The sequence below is a fragment of the Peromyscus eremicus genome, chromosome 22 (assembly GCF_949786415.1).
Source record: "Peromyscus eremicus chromosome 22, PerEre_H2_v1, whole genome shotgun sequence".
Classification (NCBI taxonomy): Eukaryota; Metazoa; Chordata; class Mammalia; order Rodentia; family Cricetidae; genus Peromyscus; species Peromyscus eremicus.
In genome coordinates, this window is record NC_081437.1 from 16,992,107 (window position 1) to 17,007,391 (window position 15,285).

The 15,285-nt window shown below is 36.3% G+C and overlaps 1 long non-coding RNA gene across 1 annotated transcript in view; it reads left to right on the plus strand.

Moving 5' to 3' along the window:
- Window positions 1–11,326, plus strand: part of LOC131897637 (uncharacterized) — a 42,926-nt gene extending 31,600 nt beyond the window's left edge. Inside the window, exons 3-4 of the long non-coding RNA XR_009375749.1 lie at window positions 2,800–2,906; window positions 11,221–11,326. This is a non-coding gene — a long non-coding RNA (uncharacterized LOC131897637). The remainder of the gene's footprint in view (window positions 1–2,799; window positions 2,907–11,220) is intronic.
- The last annotated feature ends 3,959 nt before the right edge of the window (window positions 11,327–15,285 follow it).

Consider the following 15,285-nt stretch of genomic DNA (forward strand, 5'->3'; position numbering starts at 1 on the left):
TAGAGGATGGATAACATGACCTCCTCCCTCAAGATTTTCCCATGTCAAACTATTGCCTACAGAAAAAAGTCTTAAATACTTTGATGGCCTTCAATACTCTGCAATATCTATAATAGCCTGTAATAAAGTCTTTGGAATTTAGACATCTAAAAAACAAGCAAGCAAAATAGAAACTTTTCCTGCAGTCTTCAAAATAGTCTTGTATGTACTTTATTTTTAATCTGACTTTAGTAGAAATAGAATTACATCACTTTCTCTCTTCCTTTTACTTCTTCCAGGCCCTCCTAATTATCTTCCTTCCAATCTCACCTGTGCCCCTACCAAATCAATAACCACTCTTTCATTGGTTATTATTGTTACATAAATATATATTTGCATATGCATATGTATGTAAACTACATATAAATACAACTTGCTGAGTCTGTTTTTGTCAATGGTGTGTATATGGTTTCAGGGCAGACTACTTTGCATTGGACAACCAATAAGGGGTCTCAATCCTGGGAGAGGCTAATTCTCCTTTTCCCAGCAGTCATTATTTCTCTCTAGTTCTTTACCTAGGATTTGAAACTGAAAATTTTTCCCTTTAATATGCCCATTGATATTGCCAATGTTCCTTTTTTTTTTTTTTTTTTCTTGTTCAAACAACCATGACTAGGAAAGATTGCTTCATAGTGACTTCCTGGTATTCTGGTTCCTACAGTCTTTCCATGCATCTGCCAGGATATTCCCTGAGCCATAGACGCAGGTGTTATGATGTACATGTATTCATCGACGCTGGGCTCTGCTGATCACTTGATTTCTGCATTATGTCCTGTTCTGTTTTTCTGAGGTTTTCTGTATTTGATGTAAAGAGGAGCTTCTTTGAAGATGGGTGGTAGCTACGCTTATATATGAGCTAGGCACCTCAGATGAAAGAGAACATGTGGCATTTGTCTTTCTGAGGGTGAGTTACCTTACTTAATATAGCCTTTTGTAGGTCCATCCATTTCCCTGCACATTTCATGATTTTATTTTTCTCTATAGCTGAATTGTATTCCATTGTGTATACACTGCATTTTCATTATCCATTTATCTGTTGAAGGACAGTAGCCTTGTTTAAATATGTATAGACTCAGTTAGTGGTTCAAGGAAAACATCTCCTGCTCACTTACGTGTGCCCTGACCCTCTCTGCATCATCTTAATCATCTCTTACAAAGCAAAGTTCTCCCATCAAACCGAGTTGGTTTATTTGTTTATTTATTTGCATGTGTATTTTCTTGTCTGAGTTTAGTGCACCATATGTGCAAGAGTCCACGGAAGTCAGCAGAGAGCATCAGATGTCCTAGAATTGGGTCTGCAGGTTATTATAAGTGGTTATGTAGATGATGACAATCAAACCCCTGTCCTTTGCAAGAATAAGAAGAATAAGAAGTGCTCTTAACTGCTGAGCCATTTATCCAGGCTCCTGAATTACTGCTTTTAAACACTTTCCCAAGAATCCTGCTACTATCTTTATTAATAGAGCTTTAAGCATATGAGCACAATGTTTCTATGGTTGAACCAGAAACCCAAAGAGTATGCTTTGAAGAGAACATTTTCTGCATGTTTATTTATAGACTATGTTGTATTTCAGTTTCTGATTTGGCTAGTAAATAGAAATATCTGTGAGATCCAGTAATAAACTTCCTCAGTAGACTACCTTGTGGCAATCAGAATCTCGAAGCTCTTAAAAATGCTGCATAAAGCAAATGCGAAGAACTAAAACTATTTAAGTTGTGAATAATGCAAATGAGGTATGTTAGCCTGAGGCCTGGAGTGTACAAAAACACAGGCTTCATTTCAGGTCAACTGTGGAGCTTTGAAATAGTTGTATTAGCTATAAAGCCAAGCATTGCAGAAAAAAAAAATCAGGAAAACAAAATAACTGTAAATGAGGTCCCATACTAGAAAGGGTTTCAGTGTAGCCCCCCAGGAAATGGAACCACTAAAGAAGCCAACAAGCCCAAAATAGATATAATTCAATTTTCTTCCAGAATCTTCAAAAATAAAATTTTAGCAAAGAGAAGTTCTTATGTCACACTGCAGACCCAATAGTGTAAGTTAAACAAACTCCTCTCATTCACAGCGATCCATCAATCCCATAGAAGAAACTGTTCAACAAAGATAGGCTTAAAACCTTGGGATGTCTGATGCTTGAAAGGTCAGCAGAAACAATTTGGCATAAGGATTCTAGGCCTAGGAATACCCTCTGGTACCAGATTTGTGGTTGGTATTTGCCTATATGACTTCTGCACTATACTGCACCTAATTCTATTCACCTAGTGCTTGGCAGAAGATATCTATATAATAGAGATAATACATTAGTTTTTGGTAGTGGGTCAATTTATACTATAATCTTCATTGTTATTTAGCCTTTACACCAACTGCATGTGATCATTATTGATAATCATTTACCAAACTTCAACACTGATAAACGTTAAAATGCAAATATGGAATCTTATCAAGCTTATCTTATTAAAATTCTTCAATTTTTATAATCTAAAATGGGAATGATTATTTTTACATCAAGTGAATAAAACTTCATTTTTCCATCAATCATATGTGTCAATCCTACACTTGCATTAAAATCTTGATTTATGTAAAGAAAAATACCAATTTCCTATATACCAGATACTTAGAAGAAGCCATTGGTTGGCATGTAATAGTCCTGTGAACAAGAAAGAATAAGTACTTTGATGTAATAATTATTTCTAGTATCTCTATATGAATCTGACAGATCTGTGTTTTCTCTGACTTTGTGGATTTTAATTTAATCCTAGCCTTTCCTGCTAGTACATAAGGATCAATGCCTCTGTTCAGACTGTGGAAGCCCTACAGATTTGGGAACTATTGGATCTCAAAACAGAAAGGAATCCTACATTGCATTGTGAGTAGGGAAGTATCAACAAGTAAATATGACTCCAACATCAATTCAAAATAAGACCCTCCTTTTGAATTCCTTTAGAATGAGATTATTGTGGACCCATGCTGGGAATGCAGGTGTTTAAGTAGACATTTGGATGCCATATTCACATAAACAAAGACTTTGAAAAATGGTAACTAGTTACCAAAGATGATGTAAATAAGATTGTGTAGAAAAAAACTGGTTTGGGGAAACTGCATTGAGGTTGTTTGATTTAAATGGTATCAACGGAAAAAAAAAATGTCATTTTGATAAACTGCGGGAAAGGTAGATATGTAAAAGGAAATTAGAACCTCAGAAGGTGAATTCTTTTATTTTACCCATGAAGACAGGAATACCTAAAAACTATGCACATTGTCCAATTTAACCACAAGAAATAACAGTAGAGGTTATCTTCTCAACAATCTTTTTTATGAATATGGCCATCTGTGGATTGCTATACAGCCAGTAAGATTTCTATGGATTCAGTGATCCCAGTGAAAACTGAACATTAAGAAAAAGGGATAACACTTACTGCTTTCATGCTTTATCTAAGTGAGACAATATGGGAGAACACCGAGGAGAGATGCACCAAACAACAACAACAACATCAGATGATACAGTTTTCCTATTCAGTATCTATGTCCATTTCCTCCTTCTGTCAAGACAGAATCAAAATCCACACATTTTCCTTATTCTGTCTACTTTCATCTCTCTTGTAGGTTTAGACAGGATTGCAGTTAATTATGCAATCAGTTCCTAATGATTTTCCTACCTGCTTTTGAAGTGTCTCCATAAACTTTACATTAGAATATAAATTGCCCTTCCAAGCACTGCTATTTACCCTTACATACTTTTGCCTGCAGCCTTCTTTAAATCTGAATTTTCTATAGAGTCAGTTTGCTTGTGAAAATGCTATCTGCTTTAATATGGTATTTAGCCTTTCTTCTCTAATGAAAACATTTCTCACTTAGTATGTAGCTTTATATGCTTTTAAATTATCATAATTGTGCGATGCTAAGGTGCATTATGATGAAAACTCATTTTTGAAGCAATATTTTTTTTCTGAGTGCTGAGCTCTGTACATATTTCAAATATAATAGTTTATACAACCCACTACAAGAGAATTGAAGCTAGACAAGATTGAGAGGAAGCAATCTGATTTCATGCTTTGCAATTATGGTTGATGAAAAAATCTGTTGATCAGAAAAAAAAAAAATTCCAGATAACTGCCTGTTGGAAGAAAATGAAATCCAAGAAAGTAAAATGAAATTCTTTCTGCAATTTGTTCTTTCCCTTATTGACACAGCAGCAACTATGTGTCAGGAAGAACATCAGGAAAGTGGAATTCCATTCTAATAGTGCCTCAAGATTATAAAAATAATGTCTTTATGAAAAGATCCAGACCAGGAGTAAAAGTGTTGAAGGTGTTAGGAACACTATCACACAGCTGCTCATGAAAACGGAAATGAAATGAATCCTTAAATCAAATGTATCAATTGAAACCGAAGAGAAAATCCTATCTTGGTAATTATCAGGAATGTGCTGTCTTGGATTATGAAGTGCCATAATAGGATTGTTGTCAGGCTGTGAAATGAGAAGGTGCTGAAAATATAAAGCACCATTGCATTGCACAATTCCATTCTCACAGCGATCTATGACCCGATTTCACAGTGTTGATGAGAAGGTGATATGTAATGCATATTTTCCCGAATTTGTATTTGGGTTGAAGGTAGAGAGTTAAAGAATTTTTGACCTTGCATTGTGTTGGCACACTGTCTTTGGGTGATAAATGAAAGCCATTCAGGAAGTAGTAAGGTGTCTGGAAAATGTATTAGCTCACATTCTTGAAAAGGTAAGAAATGTTTTTTCTCACGAAATAAAAAGTACTCTATGAAGTGGGATAGAAATGATTTGGAGTTAATAAGGATTGTTAGGAGCCACTGAGCTGGACCAATGCAGAACATTTTGTAGGCTGTCAAACTGACAATGGACTCTTGATAAAGAGAATAATGAAGGATTTAACATACCTAAGAAATTAAGCTCCAGAAAGTCTTTGTGCTTTACAGGTTTATAAAAGCTGATTTTGATGCAAATAGTGAGGCAAAGGAATTTTTTGGTTTTGCTAGAGTAGGTGAAATTAAAATAACAGTCAAGGTGACATTCAATAGTCTTGTTGTCCCAGGATTTCTCTTGACCTATTATTCTAGCACTGAGACAGCAAACACTATTTTCATATGGTTGCAACTGGGTTTAAGTAGAAAATATTGCTATCTCATGAGAATAAGAGTAGTCTGCTTAAATGGCAAAAAAGCATGCTCTGAAGACCCAATTGTGATCTCAGAATACCTACCTATACCTACCTACGAAGAATCTCCCTTTACTTTTGATACCCCTTCTAATTAGAAAACTAGGTCATTATACATTTAATGACCCTTAGGCTCCTGTGTCTGAATACATTCCTCATCCACTTTTTCCTTATCAGTTTGTCTTCATTCTATTTCTAATTCCATGTGTACCTGCTCTATATTGTTCACGAGAGCGGCATAATAAGGACATGTTGAATAAAATGTTTGTACACTGAAAAATGCTCATTATACTACAATATAGGACATTTCAATATTTTTTTTTGTCTCTCAAGTCCATGTTATACTTTATATTACTGTGAATGAAATTTTTGTTTGGATTTGATTTTTATCACCAATTTAAGTCTAACTTTCCCACAATATATCAAGTAAAATTCATAACAATCTGTTCTAGCTTAACACATATGCACGTTTTTTTTTTTTTCTCATGCATTGCTGAAACAGTCACTGGAATGTGTTAGGCAGATCCTCTACTCTCTAGTTCAAGCTTCCCTACTAGTTTACACATAGCCAATGAAGACATTGATATTATCTGTCTGGCACTGGTAAATATTTATTTGTGTCCAATGTATAACATTTAAATTAGTGATTATATCCAAGCACAGTAAAATGAAGAAGAAGAAAAAAAAGTCAGTAGCTTAGCTAATGCCTTCATGAACAATTACCTTAAGAACCATGGAAATGACAATGGTTTTATGGATTTCTTGCTTTGCTCTTTTTCCATCATGCAATGATACCACTTATTGAGATGTTATCATAAAACCCATAACAAATCATACCTATCATTCCATTACCACATAACTCAAGGATGATTTTATATAATAAACTACAAGTATAATTTTATTTCCATCTTCTTGTGCTAATTCTCACCCTGCTACTTTCTGAATGACCAAAGCAAGAATATAGGAAACTATAAAACAAGTCCACTTTTTTTCCTCTAATTTTACACATTTTCTTAAATTTTACCTACTTTTTCTACTTTACTGTTATCCTGGTTGCCCAATTAATGCGTTAAAGATGAACTGGTTGTGTGTGTCCAGGGAAAATATGAAATATTAGTCTTCCTAAGGATGTGTGTCTGTGCCCTCTAGAACAAAAGATGACTACCACTCCACAACTTACCACCACCTGGAGATCTGGTTAGCATGGTTCTGATGCAATGCTGGACATTTGACCTTTGTGTTCTGCTTTTTGTATTCAGGTGCTTAAATACATTCCTTTATTCATGGCATTCTTTCATTTGTTTTGGCTCAATTCTATCCACACAGATACAAATGGACGAAACTTAGAAAAACAACATTTAAAAAGAATGGGGTAAAAGGACACAGCCAGATTTTGAAGAAGACCTCAATTATAGATTCTCCCCTTTGCTACTTTTTCACCAAACTGCTGAATTGGAATTCACTGTCTCCCACCAAGCCTATGAAATCGCATGTCCATCCCTGGGCCAGCCAGGAAATGAGTCCAGAGTCACCATTCATTCTAGCTAACTGGTTCACATCGTGGTCACTGATGCAGCTCCCTGGTTTTCATCTCTGAATAAAACCAGCCAATTCTTTGTTAGCTAAGCTCTCCTGGTTGACTGAGTACCACAGTAATATTTCCCAAAGATGTTCAGAGAGGAATTGAAAAGGGCTCAGAGTAGGAAAAAGCAAATAAAATCAGTGAGCAGTGACAGATGAGTAATCCCAAGTCTGATTGCTTGCCCATATTTAAATGATGAAATGGAAAATTCTCAATTTCCTCACAATGCGGCTTCCTTCCTGGGGCCCGCAAATTCAAAAGCAGCTGATGAAGCCCATCCTAGAGTCACACTGTGGCTGCAAATCAAAAGGCCGAGAGAGTTGTGGTTCTCTGAATATTTACTACCCCATCCTTTTTACAAGTTGAGCTTTATTTTTGAAACATGTGAACTCTAAGTTACTTGTTATCTACATTCCTCAGTGCAAAATAAAACCATAAGCAATACATGGCTGAGTAACATTATTTTTTTAAATTTTTAACATCTTTGATGGGTATGGTAGAATACATTTATCCCAGTACTCAGATGAAAGGAAGGAAAGTAAAGTGTTTGAAGCTGCCCTGCATTACCAAATAAGATTGTCTTGAAATTCAAATCCAAAGCAAGAAACCAACAATGTCCAATCTGTTGTGTTTTGATGATAAAGTCTCAGAAACAGTTGGGCTCTCAAAATTATTATGACTAACTTGTCACCCAATTCTACTTCATTTTAAACTTGACTTGAAAAAATTTTAATCTTTGATTACTCTTGATATCCTTTAATACTACAGAACCAGAACTTGACAGTTATTAAATATTTCCATTTCTTTAAGATTAGACAGATCATGTATAAATAATATATATGTGTGTGTGTGCATGCACACATTTGTTCGATTTCAGAAAAAACTTAATCAGCATAATAATATGGATAGCACCATTGTATTAATCCTTTTAAATCTGCCAAAATAAACAGACTGTCATATTGGCCTTAAATTAATTTACTCCAAAAGAAACAATAACATAAGTGACATTCTTTTATTTTTTTTTGCAAATTCCTTCCCAAACTTGCTTCCCAGAAGAAAACAGGAACACAAATTTGATGACTATGATTTAGTCCATATTTGTGCAACTAACACAAGTGTGACTTCACAAAAATACAGTTTGCTTTGCTTTTTTTTTTTTTTTTTGGTTTTTCGAGACAGGGTTTCTCTGTGTAGCTTTGTACCTTTCCTGGAACTCAGTAGTCCAGGCTGGCCTTGAACTCACAGAGATCCTCCTGGCTCTGCCTCCCGAGTGCTGGGATTAAAGGTGTGCGCCACCACCGCCCGGCTTGCTTTGCATTTTAATGTGAATGCTGTTCCACTAGAGGTTCAATGTTGGCTCAAAAATGGCTTAGCTCATTTATCCCTTTGAATTGAATCACTGAGTGAATGTATCATTGTCTACTCATTTCACAATCTCTATGCATTTACATAGTTTCCATGATGTTTCTAAAGAATGGCAGTTTGAGTATTGCAAGCAAGTCAGTACATCTAGTTCTGTAGATATAGATGTCAAATTTCTTGGGTAATAATACATACTCTCAGCTTTACTCCAAATTATGAAATCCCCTCAAAAGTACATGCAATAAAGAGTATTTTTCCTAACAGTATATGAAAGTACTGCTAATCTCTTTTTCCCCCATAATTAGCAATTTCTAAGTTTTTCAGTTATGTATGCATGAAATAACATGTCTCTGTAATGTTTTATATTTAATACTGAAATTGAGCATCATTCATATATTTATTTTCTATGTGACTTTCTGCTTATGTGAAATCTTTTTACATATGCATTGCTTATTTGACCTGTGTGACCTTTTTCTTACTGATTTAAGGAAATTCAGCCCCTACATTTGGATATTACCACTTCTCAGTGAAAAGCAGTCCAAATGACATTTTGCCATCTGCTGTAATAGTTGCTTGGAATTTGGCCGTAGAGATTTTAGCAGTAAATTGACTTTAATTTTTGTAGTTGAATAAATTATTTTATCTCTGTGTGTTGCCCCATCATTGTTTGTTGGTATTTCATGAAATTATTTTCTTCTAAATCCTAAATATAGGCACATAAATTTTGTTTATTGTTGCTCTACGTTTTATTCTGCATACTTAAGATAAAGTTTTAAAAATAATAACTATTTTTCACTTCTGAAGATAAGAAATGCCCCCATACAAATATTTCTATGGTAATCATTTGTGAACAAAGAAATCTTAATAGATGAGGAGCTATGGAGCTGTGGATACACACACACACACTCACACACACACACACACTTAGGACACCAAATCCTTCTATTTTAAATCCAGGTAAAGGACATTGAATGAAATAAATAATCTAAACCTGCTTGTGATTTCCTTGGAACCCTGTTTGATAGGAGCAGGCCAAAAGGAACTTTCAAGGTACCAGTTTTGATGCATGGCACGTTAGCCTCAACCCTGTCCTTGTCCACTTCCTTCAAGGAGAAGAAAGAGAAGGCCACATATCGGTCCCTCAAAGTTGGCAGGACTAGAGAATAAAGGAGTCTCTGTGAAGCCTGCTGTTTACATCAGCCCCACTCGACTCTCTGTGTTGACACACTCAAGAGCCAACCTTGGCATCTTCAGACCTAATTGGCATCTCACCCTCGGGGACTTTTATTAAATTTTCTACTTTGCTGACATATTTGAACGGTGTTGGCAGCAGGGTTTGAAAGGGAGCTTTAATCTCATGAAGGTGATGAAACACTGTCATGTTTAGACAAAGTGTCTGTCACAGCATTCAGAACAATACAACAAAAGAGTCAGGTGCCAGTGTGGGGATGCCTATAGGGTTTCCATTTGTAATTCTCACACATTCTCATCTGCATGCCCACAGATTTAGCTGCCATTTACTTACACTTCATTATTTGAACTAAACTTTTCCTTATAAATATTGTGTTTATTGAAATATGTAAACATTCCTACATATTTCACAACAGTCATGTGAAGCTATGGCATATATCAACAGTAATTTCTGTATTCTATAGTTTTATTACTCTCAGATTTGGACTTTCTTTGTCAGAATTTCAAAAGCTTCCTGAAATTTAGTATTCTGTTGTCTGTCAAATACCTGGTTTCACTTAAGGATCCATGGCATAATGGCTCATATCTGGCATTTTGCTTCCAGTGCCCATGAGTGTTTCATTGATGGTTACCAACTTATTGAAGTCACTAATACAGCAAATTGTTTTTGTAAACCCAAAACAAGGATATATGTCTGTAGATGTGTGGCTCTTGCCACAGCTACCAACCGAAACTGTCACTTTGGTTTACCCCTAAAGGTTTGTCTTGCTTTATTTTCACTTTGTAGTGCATTAACAATAATACAGAACCTTAAAATATCTACAAAAAATAACTAAATCTAATTGGCAGGAAGCCACCACAGCAACCCAATGGGCTGAAGCTTGCATGCATACATGCATGCACGCAAGCATGCATGCATCCATCCACTACCCATCCAACCATCCATCCATTCATCTAGCCGTCTCAACATATATTTATTTGTAATCAGTTAATCCGAGTGTGTTGCTATGTAGCTAAAAGGTACAAAGATATGTGTCATATTTATGTCTGTGGCAAGATCAGTTCTGCTATGTGAGGAAGCACAAGACATTTTTAGGAACTGCTGAGCTATTCAGTTCTAGAACTGTAATTGGTTTTATCTACAGAATGGAAAACTGGAAGGTTAACACATAAATGTGGGGGTGGATTTCAAATACTAGATTTAAGGATTCAAATTTTATTGAAAGACTAATGGGAACTCTGTAAGGATTTGGAGAACAGAAGTTCTTATTCTTAAAAGATCAACTTGATTACTTTGTGAGAATGTGGTTGTGGAGAGGGCGGTAAAGGGAAAAAGGAAATCAGTAAGATTCCATGGAAAGCAGCTCTGTTAAAGAAGTGTCATATGAAGATCATTTCAGCAGAAGTTAAATCATTTTCATACATAGAAGGTGTCATATAGGTTGAGAAAGAATAATTCATCAAGTAAAATTATAACTTCTTAGTTTTCAACCACTGAGTGCTAGGCACCAGACTACTTATATTTAAATTTCCCTCTCTGTACTATCTATAGATGATGAAGTTGTCTCTATATGGGGCAGTTAGTGTATTTTATCTCCATATATGTAAATATGTAAAATAAGGGTAATAATAAGGATAATGAGAATTAGCTATATTAAAGGTCATTGTACAGATACCAGATAGAATAAATTAGTCCCTGCAAAGAGGTTTCCAGCTCGAGTGTAAATTAAATGTTGTGGATACTTCTGTTTTTTGGTTAACGGTGCTTGGTGCTCTCAGTCACGAGGACTGGAGTTCAGAATGGTCAGTGATGTAACAAGCAAGGATCCCACAAACATTTGTAATTCTACCCACAGGAATCTGATGGCCTCTTCTGACCTCCATATGTAAAGGAGCACACAGATTCACAGAAACACACAGACCCACTCCCCACCCCAGCCCCAGACACACACAGGTAAGTAGGTAAAAAGAAAAAGCCTCCAAAACAAAACAAAACAGTGCTTTGAGTTGCCTGTGGCAACACATTCGAGAATAGCAAACAGGCTTAAGTCACATGTGACTTAGAAGCACATCTCTTAAGATGGAGATACAGGACAGGAACCCCTCTGAGCCTGGCTATTCACACACTAGTTTTCAGACTCTGAGCCTTAATGTTAGAGTTTCCGATTTGTTAAACAATTAATATGAAGCCTGCACTCATGAGATCTGGGGTCAACTCTGAGCTTTAGCCACACAGTTCCTATTGTGTGATCATAATTGGATGAGAATAATAAGATAAGATCACTGACTCTAGTATAAGCATCCTGACATGATTTTACTTGTGGAAGATTTTTTTTTATATGGATAAATAAAGCATGATATATACACAAATGACATTCTGACAGGCTTGTTTCTCTCTGTGTCTCACCTGTTCGAAACAGCGACACTACTACAGCAAAGCTATTCCAACTTATTTGCCCCCTTCTTGGTGCTTTGCTGTCCCCCCAACCCTCTCTACAGCCTTGAGTGCCCACTCTCAGATGTGTGAAGCTTCCTAAAGAATTTGCTTTTCCAAATAAACTCAGGGAGGTGGGTTACAGCAAAAGAGTCCTCGATGGGATGCTTATCATACCACACAGTAATTAAAAGCCTAAAAGCAGTGCATTATTTTAGGGGAAACTGATGGACCTAGGTGCTTTCTGAGAACTTGTAAACATGGAAGAGGCAGAGTGTATTTTCTGGGACTCCTCTGCTCTTCAGGACTGTGAATGGCCTGTAGTAAATTGGAAGGAGGAAGCCACTCAACCCTGCAGACTCCTGGGGCCTGTACAGACACAATCTCAGGGCCTGGCAGCCTTTCCCCCAATCTTTTCGCATCAAGCCAAGCCTATGTTCAAGGGATAATTAGCACCATCCAAAATGTTCTCAAGCTGAAAGCAACACATTCATCTGTTGCTTTAATTTAACTTCCTTTGGGGCCTGGCTGACTGAATGACAAAGTTCTATTTTTATTATTTTTGACAGATCAGTCTTAAGGTTTGTTTCTCTGGGGAAATTTATATACCTATTTTTAAGTTTAATTGCTTAGCTTTGTATTAAAGCTGCCAGACACCGTGGAAGCAACACTACTGAAAATGTTCTATTGTTTGGGCTTAAGAAGTGACATTTTTAGCCCCTTTTGCATTGCTTCCCCCCTCCCTGCTCTCTCCTTCCTTCCCCTCCCTCCATTGCTCCCAACCCTTCCTCCCTCTTAGCTTCTGTCTGCCTTATCCTTCATTTCTCCCTTTCTTTTTTTTAATCACAAATCTCTAATTGTTTTTCTCTTGTGACCTCTTTTCATCACTGAGATACACTATCAGTGAGTTGTAAGGGCTGTACTATGGGATTTCAGTTCTTGTGTACAGTGGATAGTAACCAAGTCAGGGTTATAACAGTACATGTATACAGTGGATAGTAACAGTACATGTATACAGTGAATAGTAACCAAATCAGGCTTATAACAGCAATTCTAACTCGTTGAACATTAATCATTTTTATGTGTTGGGAATTTAACACTTTTATCATTATTTTGAGAAGTATCAAACTCTTAATCAAGGCCTAAAGATTCCAGTCATCTATGCCCATGCTTGTTTTCTAATCACCTTACAAAATGAACTCAAGTACTTTCTATTTTCTTAGTGATTTCTTGAGCTTCCTTTTTTTTAATGAAGCATTTTTTTTTTAAATCTCCTTAAACAAGCTTATCATTTTCCTCCTTCTCTTCCAGTCTCCATGAAGTCATATTGAGCATAGTGTTCAGTGGGATAAGCTGCTAGTGTTTCAGAATTAATTTAAATGTGTCCTGTATGCCTTCTCTGTTTCTAAGTTTTAATCTGGTTTGGGTTACTTTTAAGTCACAATGGAAGAGATGTGTGAGATGCTTGAGAATAATTATTTTAAAAGCTTTCCCACTTCATTTTATTTTAAACCAGGAGTAAAAAAGTATAAAAATGGACAATGTTGGCCAATGTATTCTACAAATTTTGAGGCTAAGGCAGAGTCCTTACAATAAGTTAAGAGTTGGAAGGGCATTCTCTGTTCCTGGAATGGTATAAATGCCAACCAAACAGAAGACAAAACAAATAGGTACTTCACTCTTTGGACCAGAGGCTTAAAGGCAAGTCTCATGTGAGGGGGGTCTGACAACACATACAGAAGGTGACCCGAAAGTGATGCATGCTCTTATCTAACCATCGTCTGTGGTTGATATATTGTGCACCCCAATAAACTTATCTGGGGGTCAGAGAACATAACAGCCACTATATTATTAAACATAGCGGTTAGGCAGTGGTAGCACAGCCTTTAATCCTAGCATTCTGGAGGCAGAGATCCATCTGGATTTCTGTGAGTTCAAGGCCACACTGGGAACAGCCAGGCATGGCGCCACACACCTTTAATCCCAGCACTTGAGATCTCATGTCTTGCTTGGGAAAGACACATACATGCCTTTAATCCCAGGTAGTGATGGCAGGAAGCAGAAAGGTATATGAGGCGTGAGGACCAGGATCTAGAGGCCTTTTTTAAGTTTTTAGCTTTTAGCAGCAGTTCAGCTGAGATCCATTCAGATGAGGACTCAGAGGCTTCCGGTTTGAGGAAACAGGATCAGCTGAGAAGTTGGTGAGGTGAGGTTGGATGTGGCGTGTTCTGTTTCTCTAATCTTTCAGAATTCACGCTAATACCTGGCCTCTGAGTTTTTTATCTAATAAAACATTTTAGAAATTTGTGTTACAATGGGCAAATACAGTAACATCAAAAGAGGGGTTAAAATGTAAATACCAGGAACATGAGTTCAAATTTCAAGAACCCATGGGACAGTTGGGTGTGATTATACACACACCTCATATGCTCACACAAAGAAAAAATAAGAAGAAATATCTTTTAAATGTCACTTTGTTCAGGAGAGTTGGTTTATATTAATTGTTTCTCCAATCCAAAGAAATCTATTCACTTATGATTATTGGATTCCTCCCACTGTTATCAGCTGAGAGTCTTTAATCACTTGGATTATGTTACATGTACCATTTCATGTGTATTTTATTTATTTCCATTGATTCTTGATTTCTTTAGCAGAATTTCAGGCTAACTTGTTATCCTTATCACAGACTATCAATACTTTTCTTGGAATGAGGAAACGTTAGTACCTGAAAACAAGTCTTTATTATTTCAGTCCCACTGGGAGGCCCATAGCTGCTTTGGGATCTGTGTTTGTGTGGATACCAGCCCTCATCAAAGGGTGAGCCTATCTGTACCATAAAGGAGATTTTCAATGAAGCAATCATTCATCTCAATGCTTCCTTCTGATTTGCTCATGCTGTTATTCTCACTCTGCTACCTTTCTTCAGTAAGCGTGATGGATGGACACTTCGGTACTCTTCTCTTAACTAGCCACACCCCATTATGTAGAAGGAACGAATATGAAGTCACAGTTATATTTTCAGCTTTCAGTATACAATGCAGTGAATATTTTTGTTGGACTTGTTAGAATTTCAGCTATTTTTATTTTCCATACAAATGTTTTCTGTGATATGAAATAACACATGCCTTTTCTCTGCTATTTTCAAAAGACACAGCACATACAACCAGCATGACTTTATAATATATGTCATCTCTAATTCCATAATAAATGGGTAATATGATACTGTAGGCTGAGAGGCAGGGAGCGGAAAGAAGGGAAGAGAGGGTAATCTGTGGTTGGTATGTAAAATGAATAAAAATTTCTTAATAAAGAAACAAAAAGACAACTTTATACAAACCTCTTAAAGGGAATGAATTTTTTGGTTTTAGTCATAAAATAGAAAATTTAAAAGTACTTTTCTTCTTATTCTTTTATTTTAAAAGATCCATCAGATTCTCTTTGTGAAACCATATGATGATGTATCAAGTCTTATTTTGGAGTGATGTCT